We start from the raw sequence: 13,815 nt of genomic DNA on the forward strand, positions 1-13,815 counted from the left end.
CAAGAAATATACTGGCCAGTCATTCAGACGGACCTCACTGCATCTCCGCGTCTATCAAGGTGAGCATACCAAAATACTCCTCTAACACAAAAATATTAGTTTGTGCAAAATGACCATTGCATCAATTACTGTAATACTTTGTCTTCTTTTGCTTCATTTTCTTATCAAAAGGTAAGGACTAAATTATCAGCAACAGCTAGATAATAAGGTTATTTTAAGTTAATTTTCAGAGTGACTCTAATCTTTATGTTAGTACTTTTATGTGTTTATATGCCATACAATTACAAAAATATTACTCGCGATATTACATTTACATTGTAACAGAATTGTAACCGAGTGTGTTTTGGATTAAATGAATAACGGAAACACAATGTGATGGACGATGGAAATTTATAAATTGAATTAACACAAATGTATATATATTATAAATACAATGATTATCTCACGCTCTCAACATACGATTGATCCAATCACTCTATACAAACATTCACAAATTGAGAAACAAAAATATGATTCACGTAATCTTATGTATGGAAAGTGAGATTCAAATACTCTCAAGGAATCAAATATGTTTCAAATAATATTGTGCACTGTGAGCGAGATTCACATAATCTCCTATATTATGCAGTGTAAGCGACATTTCACATAATCTCCTATAATACAAATAAGATTCAAAATAATCTCATCAATTGAAAATGTACTCAGTTGAAACATCAATTATAACAAACATATGCCTCTTGACACTTGTACAGTCGTATGAATTATAAACTGGTGAAACACGCAGTTTCACGGCGTCCTTGGGTTGGCCCACACTTTTATCGGCCGCTCACACCCTTCACGGATCCATCACACGTACAGACACGCGTATACACATACGTATAGACAGCACGCAGCACTAAACAGCTACAGTCAGCCCTACACAGCTACCGTCAACTGCTCTAAACAGCCCTGAACAGCTTCAGACATCCCTAAACAGCCATATGGCTGGAGAACACAATGGAGAACGTTCACTCCTTGACAAGATCCAAAACGACCAGTGTCGCTTAGAAATGGAATCTACCTTAAATCAATAGGAGAGTGAGCAATAGTCAGGGTAAAATACCCGTGCATATCGTGGCTTTAATGTCTCTCGTCGCAAGTAATTTTCGACAAGATACATGCTAGTACAGTCGATTACCTGGAAAAACAATTATTCACCATAGGGAACGTTGTACGCATGTACAACGAAAAATAGTCTAATCGTTCTAAGGCAAAACCAAGTTATTTCTTGCCTTATTCTGTAACATACACCATTCCATTCCAATAAATTTGTGATATCTGAAAATTAATATTTTACATCAATTAGTAGCTACTTACAAATATGTTGTACTCTCATTTAAAGGACATCATTTCATCACCCCTAATACCTTATTTATTATATTGATCTGACTTTTGAATGCATGCATTTTTGGAAGTTTGTTTTTACTTTCTTTCTTTTCAAACGTTTGCATGAAATTTCATTTGTGAAACTGCAATGTATTTTTCTTCTTTTTCACAGAAATACCGACACCATGAGTCCGTTCTTTTCTACCCTATGTCTCGCCTTTGTGGCAAGTACCTGGGGATACGGAGGTGAGAAACAACTGATTTTTCATTCACGGCTCTATTTGGATACCTGTTGATCATTGTATATTTCTCCTTTTTTAAAATCTTTTGTTTCTTTCTTCACTTTTATACTCAGGTTTCTCTTAATTTTCCACTCTTCCCTTATAACGTTTTTGCAAGTTTTGATTTGTTGTCATTAATAAGAATCGTCGGAGAAGGATTTATGTGTAAGTCTATCTTTTATATGGCTAATGAACAAGTGTCGCTTAGATAATTTTGTTCTAGATCGTTCGTTTGATGAATAGATTGTTGCATTTTCTACCTGTATGATTCACGCCTCTTCAGATTAAATTATTCACATGTACTTCGTTACTTACACATGAGAAGATGGTTAGAATAAAAATTAAGTATAGTTTTATGACAACTATTACCGACGAAATAATCCTGATTTTCCCCCGCTACATTAGGGTATTGATACATTTTTATATGGAATAGATTTTGTGAGTATGATTGCAATGATTTCATTCGTGATAGTCCACAGATCATTATTAGGCATACACACATTGAAATGATGCGCGCACATTCTATTATAGGCAAGATAGACTTAGTAAGAACCGCCTAATAAAGAATGATGTAGCCGCCTTCGCTTGACGCTGGTATCAGATATTTTTTGCGGTACTACACGAAAATCAGGCCCTGGTTTTGAATCATTGATGCAAATTTCTCTTAAATTTCTCATTAACTGGGCTATGATCATTCAAATTGTATGAACATTTTATCACAGAGATAGTGTCAAGTATGCCCAATCACGTTTTACTTTAAAATATTAACATATGTTAACCTTTACATTCTTAAGAAGAACCTCGAAGAATTCCTGAAATTTTCGGAAATCATTAAAATGTCCTCAGAGCTAAGGCAAGACACCAGTGAGAAACAATGATCAATATTTTATTTCTGCATTTTGATTTATGATGCCAGCTGAATGTTATGTGAAAAGTTGAAATAAAATAATGCTTACAACCAAGGAATAAAAAGACATTCACAATCTCAGTTTGAGTTACGGGTTTGGAATGTTTAGTGCAACCGGTTACTGGTGGAGTGAGAAAAAACGCTGAGACACATCAATACGTTTATGTGATGCAAGCAAAGCAAATAATTCATCAAAAATAGATATTTTCTTTAAAACATTGGAAGTTTCATCAACAAAGCTAGGTAAGAAGAAGTGAATAGGCAACTAGATACAAACTAACCTCAATATTGCGATAACTGAGGAAACGACAGTAAAGGGTGGCAAGAGTTTGGAGATTCGAGGCCAAGTGGACATATCCATGCCTTCAGGGACAACTTAGGGTGGATGGATGGTCACTTTACCTTGGTTGACATAATGTACCTTTATAGTAAACAGTGAGCTAATAATAAATTATTATTTATCTTGCTAAAATTGAAATAGGAGTAGTATCATCTTATCAAAATGATTTGCCAGTCATGAATTGTGTCCATATTTGGATTTAATTTCTCGAGCATACATGGACAGAGATTCCAAAATTATTTAATAGCGTGTAAAGAACGGACTGAAATCCAATATCTTTTAGACTTGGTGTGTGATCAAGAGCTAAGAATGCATGAATAAAACTTGGTCAACAAATATTGAAGAATGTTACTATATTTGCCATTTGTGTATATTTGATATTTGACCATTTCCAATGCACTCCAGGCTCGAAACCAAAAATTATATTCCTTTATGAGATGGCTATTGCATGAGCCACTAAGTTGAAAGTTTGGTAAATTTCCATCGAGCCGATTTGGATAAGATCGAGATATGGACAGATGGACGGAAGGTATGACAATGCACTCTCGCTGAAACTTGAGGACAATAAAACAAACTGCATGTAAACCTAATAGTTACAGCTCGTCAAAACTTTAATGTCGGCTTCAAATTCATAAGAGTATATTGAAATTCTCCTCCCAGTATATATTTGATTATTATCTGGATAAGAATTGCAAGAAGGTTGTTATGAAATTAAAATGGGGGCTCCGCTATTGTAACAAAAGTGAAATGCTTCAATGCCCTCAGAGATGCAATCATTTCTGCATGATTTAGAGATATATGTTGTTCATTGCTACGCATATTATTCAATTTGGCTGTCTCATTTCTTTGCGAAAGTCAAACGAGGAGGTTATTAATAGAAACTATTGTATTAACTGCTAAACTTAATTGCATATACATATAACATTGTAGTACGTAATGTATTTTGTATAAAAAGCAAAATGTTAAAACGAGAAAGGTCGTATTATGCCATCTATGGCCGGGTTAGTTTATTCCTGAAGGATAAACATTGGTGTTTGAGTAGCCTCGTTAGCACAATTAATTTATGGACGTAATCTATTTAATAAACCATGTAGAACTTGGTATTTTCTCTTCGAAAGGTGTATTCTTTCTTCTACAACTTCAGTGGCAAAAATAATCATTCAACATAGTTGCATTTTTTGTTTATAGGCAAAGGCATGGGTGGAGGCATGATGAGCGGTGAAGGTATGATGGGCGGTGGAATGCCAATAATGGGTGGTATCGGCGGCGGTATGCCCATGATGATGGGAGGTGGTACGCCGATGATGATGGAAGGTGGCATGCCGAGTATGATGGGCAGCAAAAGCGGAATGGCCATAATGGGAGGAATGGGCGGCGGTATGCCAATGATGGGAGAAATGGGTGGAATGCCAATGATGGGAGGAATGGGTAGAATTCCAATGATGGGTGGAATGGATGGAATGCAAATGATGGGAGGAATGGGTGGAATGCCAATGATGGGAGGAATGGGTGGAATGGCAATGATGGGAGAAATGGGCGGTATGCCAATGATGGGAGGAATGAGCGGTATGCCAGTGATGGCTGGCATGGGCGGAGGAAAGAAGTACGGTAAAAGTAAGGAAACTTTGATAGATTTCTGAAACGATATGGTGTATCTTCCGTGACTGTTGTCTTTCGTAGGTCGAATATAATTGTACCAAAAATAGTCGTGTTCTAATTTCTAAGCTTGAACCTATGTGCCTACTTTTCTACATCTTAAGGACATCATTGTTTATTCTACATTTCAATAATAGCATTATCATAGATTCTTGGTTTATGCGATTAATATATTCAACAAATAGAAATAAAGGAGATACAAATCTTTCCCCGAGTACTGACCTATCCCTATATTGATTTATTATAGAGAATTATTTTCTTACTTTAGATGCAATGCTCTACAAACCGTCTAGAGACGACATGTAATTGAAGAAAAATAAATATGGTTTGAAAAAAATATAGCGTAGATTACATTTATTTTCTTGACACTATTGAATAAATATTAAAAGCAAGAATATTAAAATAATCAAAGTGGAAAATTGCTGAATGTAATTATAAATATCTATAGTAAACTTGAGTCATATGTGTATATGTATAATACTTTCTCTGATTTATTTCCTTGTCAGTGTTAACTAACATACGGTGACAGTTTTTCACCCAGCAATTTATCACTATTCTTTCTTACAGGGACTAAACGATACGCCACGATAGGTACGTACAGTCGAATTCTTTAGAGTTAAACTATAACTTTAAAGCTGTCTTTTTCATATATACTAACAACTGGACACTTATGAAGAAAGAGGGCAACACAATGCCTTTCTTGGCTCTGGAATGCAAGAACGAAAACTTACATACATCCATACATACATACATACATACATACATATATACATACATACATGCATACATACACACATACTGACAGGCAGGCAAACATGCAAGCAGATAGAAAACTGGCTAATATTAATGTCTTGTAAGATGATTTTTATTGGAGTGATGTTAGGTTATATATCTTTAAAAGAAAGCTGTTAACCTTTTATTATAATCAACGAATATTCATATAATAGCAGGAACAGGCGGTGGCATGGGTAGTGGAATGCCAATGTCATTGATGGGTGGTGGAGGAATGGGCGGAATGCCCCGGGTAATGGGAGGTGAGATGATGCCCATGATGTCAATGATGAGAGGCGGGATGGGCGCAATGGGTGAAATGGGTGGTATGATGATGCCAATGATGAAGGGAGGAATGGGAGGCATGATGATGCCAATGATGGGCGGTGGTATGACAGAAATGCCAATGATGGGTGGAGGCATGCCAATGATGGGAGGTCAAATGCCAATGATGATGGGATCAGCGGGTGAAATGCCAGCAATGGGCGGAGCTGGTGGAATGCTCACAATGGGTGGGGCTGGTGGAATGGCAATGATGGGTGGAGCAGGTGGTCGCAAAGGTAATTAAATAAATTTTAAAAGATAAAGAAAAATTAAATAGATGAATAAATAAATTACGAAATAAATAACGGTTAAAATGGGAACCACGGAATTATTGTGCCGTTAATACCATGGGAACATTGTACCGTGATCAAGTAATGTAAGCAAAGGAAAATGCTCTTCTGATGTTTAGACGTTGTGCTCATAGTTTATTTTGATAAAGATAATTAAATGTAAAATTGAATCTTGAGCTAATTACCTCTAGGCTCATAACAGCTGTTTTAGCAGGGAAGGTACAAATACTGATGTAAAGGCATCTCACAACCTCTTGGAAATTTTATCTCTGTTGAGTAGAAATTATTTTGTAAATTCCTTAAATCACATTCCATGTATGGACCCTATTGGAGTGATCATATTGTAAGATCGTCATTTTTTTAAAGTTTGTTATAAATATATCAGAATCACATTGTTTAACATGACAGCACCATTTAATGAACACTTCCAGGAAAATGTGAAGAATATATCTCTTGTCTTTTCATGCTAAACGTTTTTATTTTTTATTTTCCAGGAAAGTATTAAAATCAAGAATGCCTCCAGAACAATGAGTGAACTTATTGTTGCCAATATAAAAATTTTGATTGTTTAAATGTATATTTTATACAATTTTTTGTACCATTTATTGTGAAAATACTCGTTATGACGTCATATCTTACATGCCAATCAGTAACAAGATCAACGAAGCAGGTCAAAAGTGCAATTGTTAATTTTCGATAATGTAAGATTTGTGTATTTGGAAGTACAAATAAATGTTACCAGAAAGTCTGATTCTGTATGGTTTATCATTGCATGTAGACATTTTAATCAAAGGTAGATAAAATGTATTCCGAATTGAACATTTTACAACGATTATGCACACACCTCTTGATAACCGTGTATACTCCCTTTGTCGCACAAATACACACACGCACACATACACATGCGTACTTGTGTAGACAAGCACTCTTATAAACACATAGGAATTGTATGGATTAGGGACTCACTTTGTAGGCCATTGGTTTACATGCTGGACGACTAACAACCTATGACGTAGGACTCAAATAGTGTCCAGACTGACCAGGGTGGTCATCTTTCTTGTGTTTATGAGCAAGACAATTTATACATACAGTATGTATGACACCCGACCACTAGTCATGCAAGCTTTCAGGACAACATTAGTTTAACACTGACATTAAGTGTTACTCGAAATTTGTGATTAGCGTCTGTTACCGAACTAGAGGTTACACCATTCATGTTTGATTAGGGAGATTAAGAAAGTAAAGAACGGAAATTTGTATAGGCAAACTCACAATCATTAAAATATGTTATATAAAAATGTTACGCTTTGAAGTTTGTCGGAGAAGACCACTGATGCTTATACGTTACTCATGCACCAATAATGTTCACTGAATCATTCCGAGAATAAGCTCGAAAAGTGGGATCATTTTACATTGTTACCGGTGATTTTGCAACTGACAACAAAATAATGGTTCTACATCACTCGTAAAATGTATCCTTATTTCTACTACAAAATCCTGCATAATATCTATTTATCAACCCCAACTGATTTTAATTTCGAGTGATTTTGTCATTTCGTGCATGTATGTCGACCACTATATCCAAGGAACAAGACATCGTTTTTAAATATCTAATGTTGTACAGTAGCTGGGACAAGAAAGAACTATGCCCACATTCTGACATCAAGAAATAATGGTACAAGTAATTAAACAGATCGAAATAAATGTTGCAGTCTAATTTTGAGTATTTCTCTGTGACGGATTTCAGTCTGGGTTCTTGGACTATTTAGTCCAGTGGAGGCTTCTTTTATAATCATTTATTAACCAAGGGCCAGTTTGTGCATTTTGTCATGGACCTGTTTGCTGTATTCTGATTGGCTGTGTGCAAATTGAACTTACTGATTGCAATTTTGCACGCATTCATGCACGGTTGGACAAGGTTGTAATGTCCTATTCACACTTTTTATAGAATGTTTGCTGTCATCAGAACATGTACAATTTCTTTATTATGATAAATCAGTTTATTCTTTACGGTCACAGAAAGATGAACCAAACAAACTTTTCATAATAAAGTATTATTATTATCATTAATATTATTATTAGTATTATTATTATTATTATTATAACAATATAGTGATAAACCTTTGCAAAAATTTTGATATAGGTTTCAGTTTTATGTTATTTATGTAACAGAACTGAAGCTGGATTGGAGTGGATCTAGGAAAACACCAATTACAGTTACGTTAACAAAATGTTTATTTATAATGTATATGAATTATGATGGAATGTGACACCTTACTTGTGCGCATAAAGTCCGAAGTGGATGTAACAAAACTGACGCGCGTGCTAAGTTCAAAAATGGACATAAGAACATGATATCATTCCAAGATGGAACCGATCAAAATATGGAATTTCAAAATGTGAAAACAAATGATCTTGTTTATCAGTGGGTAAGATTGACCAATTATGATATATAGATATAGAATAGAAAAAAGTATGGTTGACATGTGGATCTAGCAACATTATGTGATAACTGTATGCAATTTATAAACAAGTATGACTGATCATCTTGTATGATGGATATATGATTAGTAAATGGTTCATCAGAATGTATGTACAACTGATTTTCACTTATATAGTGACATCGAATTTAATTTCCATACATACATATAAAAACAATAAATTAAATTCTTACATATATGGACATTACATTAAATTGAAAGGTGGAACCTATGATGATATTCGTCTTGTGGCGTCCAGTTGACGATCGAAACCTTCTTATCTCGCTAGTCCAAATCCTTTGGCCTCCAACACTGAGAAATCCATACCCGTCCTTAAAGATAAACGTCTCTAATTAGCGAAGCTACAATGCACTGAGTTGTGTAATACATGACTCAGGGTTGTATACAAATACAGTGATAGACATTGCCAATGCACGTAAATGAATTGACTTCGTTTCGCATTAAAATATTTCATAAGAAGGAGTGTATGAAATCATTATAATAATAACCTCCTTCGTACATGAATATTTTTCTAGTAAGAATAATAGCTCAGGACTATAAGAACTCGAACACACTGAATTGTTTGATATAGATAAGATATAATTAAAATAAGTCTGTCTGTTCAGTTAAAAGAAGGATTAACTTGAAATATACTATAACGTGATCACATGGAAATCTTGTCACATAGGTTTGACTCGAGACAAAATTAGAATAAAAATTCCGAAATATCCAATAAATATGTCAATTTTATCAAAGAGAAAGGATGGCAAGAAAGAATGCATTTTTTACATACCTCTATAAAAGGAAAGTTAATCCGTAAAGTAGACACCTTCCTGAGAAACCTCACCTGTGTTATGACTATGCAGAGAGAATTTTGGACTTTACTGTCGGCACTTTGTACGTGTATGAGTAGGGGAAGACAACTAAGTAATTTTAGGTGGCAAATTCTGAAAATGTACACGCACGATAAAACATATATATATATACATATATATATATGTAACGTGCTTCACAAACTTGTAAACACTTTATTCCCTCTTTGATGTTGACCCTCTCGGTTCAACAGGCGATACACACGTCATGACATGGCCCGACCAATATTTTACCATTTGACATCAATTTTTACATCTACTTCCGTTCAGTTTCGTTATATAATGCCCAGTTCGTTCAAGAAATATACTGGCCAGTCATTCAGACGGACCTCACTGCATCTCCGCGTCTATCAAGGTGAGCATACCAAAATACTCCTCTAACACAAAAATATTAGTTTGTGCAAAATGACCATTGCATCAATTACTGTAATACTTTGTCTTCTTTTGCTTCATTTTCTTATCAAAAGGTAAGGACTAAATTATCAGCAACAGCTAGATAATAAGGTTATTTTAAGTTAATTTTCAGAGTGACTCTAATCTTTATGTTAGTACTTTTATGTGTTTATATGCCATACAATTACAAAAATATTACTCGCGATATTACATTTACATTGTAACAGAATTGTAACCGAGTGTGTTTTGGATTAAATGAATAACGGAAACACAATGTGATGGACGATGGAAATTTATAAATTGAATTAACACAAATGTATATATATTATAAATACAATGATTATCTCACGCTCTCAACATACGATTGATCCAATCACTCTATACAAACATTCACAAATTGAGAAACAAAAATATGATTCACGTAATCTTATGTATGGAAAGTGAGATTCAAATACTCTCAAGGAATCAAATATGTTTCAAATAATATTGTGCACTGTGAGCGAGATTCACATAATCTCCTATATTATGCAGTGTAAGCGACATTTCACATAATCTCCTATAATACAAATAAGATTCAAAATAATCTCATCAATTGAAAATGTACTCAGTTGAAACATCAATTATAACAAACATATGCCTCTTGACACTTGTACAGTCGTATGAATTATAAACTGGTGAAACACGCAGTTTCACGGCGTCCTTGGGTTGGCCCACACTTTTATCGGCCGCTCACACCCTTCACGGATCCATCACACGTACAGACACGCGTATACACATACGTATAGACAGCACGCAGCACTAAACAGCTACAGTCAGCCCTACACAGCTACCGTCAACTGCTCTAAACAGCCCTGAACAGCTTCAGACATCCCTAAACAGCCATATGGCTGGAGAACACAATGGAGAACGTTCACTCCTTGACAAGATCCAAAACGACCAGTGTCGCTTAGAAATGGAATCTACCTTAAATCAATAGGAGAGTGAGCAATAGTCAGGGTAAAATACCCGTGCATATCGTGGCTTTAATGTCTCTCGTCGCAAGTAATTTTCGACAAGATACATGCTAGTACAGTCGATTACCTGGAAAAACAATTATTCACCATAGGGAACGTTGTACGCATGTACAACGAAAAATAGTCTAATCGTTCTAAGGCAAAACCAAGTTATTTCTTGCCTTATTCTGTAACATACACCATTCCATTCCAATAAATTTGTGATATCTGAAAATTAATATTTTACATCAATTAGTAGCTACTTACAAATATGTTGTACTCTCATTTAAAGGACATCATTTCATCACCCCTAATACCTTATTTATTATATTGATCTGACTTTTGAATGCATGCATTTTTGGAAGTTTGTTTTTACTTTCTTTCTTTTCAAACGTTTGCATGAAATTTCATTTGTGAAACTGCAATGTATTTTTCTTCTTTTTCACAGAAATACCGACACCATGAGTCCGTTCTTTTCTACCCTATGTCTCGCCTTTGTGGCAAGTACCTGGGGATACGGAGGTGAGAAACAACTGATTTTTCATTCACGGCTCTATTTGGATACCTGTTGATCATTGTATATTTCTCCTTTTTTAAAATCTTTTGTTTCTTTCTTCACTTTTATACTCAGGTTTCTCTTAATTTTCCACTCTTCCCTTATAACGTTTTTGCAAGTTTTGATTTGTTGTCATTAATAAGAATCGTCGGAGAAGGATTTATGTGTAAGTCTATCTTTTATATGGCTAATGAACAAGTGTCGCTTAGATAATTTTGTTCTAGATCGTTCGTTTGATGAATAGATTGTTGCATTTTCTACCTGTATGATTCACGCCTCTTCAGATTAAATTATTCACATGTACTTCGTTACTTACACATGAGAAGATGGTTAGAATAAAAATTAAGTATAGTTTTATGACAACTATTACCGACGAAATAATCCTGATTTTCCCCCGCTACATTAGGGTATTGATACATTTTTATATGGAATAGATTTTGTGAGTATGATTGCAATGATTTCATTCGTGATAGTCCACAGATCATTATTAGGCATACACACATTGAAATGATGCGCGCACATTCTATTATAGGCAAGATAGACTTAGTAAGAACCGCCTAATAAAGAATGATGTAGCCGCCTTCGCTTGACGCTGGTATCAGATATTTTTTGCGGTACTACACGAAAATCAGGCCCTGGTTTTGAATCATTGATGCAAATTTCTCTTAAATTTCTCATTAACTGGGCTATGATCATTCAAATTGTATGAACATTTTATCACAGAGATAGTGTCAAGTATGCCCAATCACGTTTTACTTTAAAATATTAACATATGTTAACCTTTACATTCTTAAGAAGAACCTCGAAGAATTCCTGAAATTTTCGGAAATCATTAAAATGTCCTCAGAGCTAAGGCAAGACACCAGTGAGAAACAATGATCAATATTTTATTTCTGCATTTTGATTTATGATGCCAGCTGAATGTTATGTGAAAAGTTGAAATAAAATAATGCTTACAACCAAGGAATAAAAAGACATTCACAATCTCAGTTTGAGTTACGGGTTTGGAATGTTTAGTGCAACCGGTTACTGGTGGAGTGAGAAAAAACGCTGAGACACATCAATACGTTTATGTGATGCAAGCAAAGCAAATAATTCATCAAAAATAGATATTTTCTTTAAAACATTGGAAGTTTCATCAACAAAGCTAGGTAAGAAGAAGTGAATAGGCAACTAGATACAAACTAACCTCAATATTGCGATAACTGAGGAAACGACAGTAAAGGGTGGCAAGAGTTTGGAGATTCGAGGCCAAGTGGACATATCCATGCCTTCAGGGACAACTTAGGGTGGGTGGATGGTCACTTTACCTTGGTTGACATAATGTACCTTTATAGTAAACAGTGAGCTAATAATAAATTATTATTTATCTTGCTAAAATTGAAATAGGAGTAGTATCATCTTATCAAAATGATTTGCCAGTCATGAATTGTGTCCATATTTGGATTTAATTTCTCGAGCATACATGGACAGAGATTCCAAAATTATTTAATAGCGTGTAAAGAACGGACTGAAATCCAATATCTTTTAGACTTGGTGTGTGATCAAGAGCTAAGAATGCATGAATAAAACTTGGTCAACAAATATTGAAGAATGTTACTATATTTGCCATTTGTGTATATTTGATATTTGACCATTTCCAATGCACTCCAGGCTCGAAACCAAAAATTATATTCCTTTATGAGATGGCTATTGCATGAGCCACTAAGTTGAAAGTTTGGTAAATTTCCATCGAGCCGATTTGGATAAGATCGAGATATGGACAGATGGACGGAAGGTATGACAATGCACTCTCGCTGAAACTTGAGGACAATAAAACAAACTGCATGTAAACCTAATAGTTACAGCTCGTCAAAACTTTAATGTCGGCTTCAAATTCATAAGAGTATATCGAAATTCTCCTCCCAGTATATATTTGATTATTATCTGGATAAGAATTGCAAGAAGGTTGTTATGAAATTAAAATGGGGGCTCCGCTATTGTAACAAAAGTGAAATGCTTCAATGCCCTCAGAGATGCAATCATTTCTGCATGATTTAGAGATATATGTTGTTCATTGCTACGCATATTATTCAATTTGGCTGTCTCATTTCTTTGCGAAAGTCAAACGAGGAGGTTATTAATAGAAACTATTGTATTAACTGCTAAACTTAATTGCATATACATATAACATTGTAGTACGTAATGTATTTTGTATAAAAAGCAAAATGTTAAAACGAGAAAGGTCGTATTATGCCATCTATGGCCGGGTTAGTTTATTCCTGAAGGATAAACATTGGTGTTTGAGTAGCCTCGTTAGCACAATTAATTTATGGACGTAATCTATTTAATAAACCATGTAGAACTTGGTATTTTCTCTTCGAAAGGTGTATTCTTTCTTCTACAACTTCAGTGGCAAAAATAATCATTCAACATAGTTGCATTTTTTGTTTATAGGCAAAGGCATGGGTGGAGGCATGATGAGCGGTGAAGGTATGATGGGCGGTGGAATGCCAATAATGGGTGGTATCGGCGGCGGTATGCCCATGATGATGGGAGGTGGTACGCCGATGATGATGGAAGGTGGCATGCCGAGTATGATGGGCAGC

The sequence above is a fragment of the Sinohyriopsis cumingii genome, unplaced genomic scaffold, assembly GCF_028554795.1.
Source record: "Sinohyriopsis cumingii isolate HCF-2022 unplaced genomic scaffold, ASM2855479v2 utg002362l, whole genome shotgun sequence".
NCBI classification, from domain to species: domain Eukaryota; kingdom Metazoa; phylum Mollusca; class Bivalvia; order Unionida; family Unionidae; genus Sinohyriopsis; species Sinohyriopsis cumingii.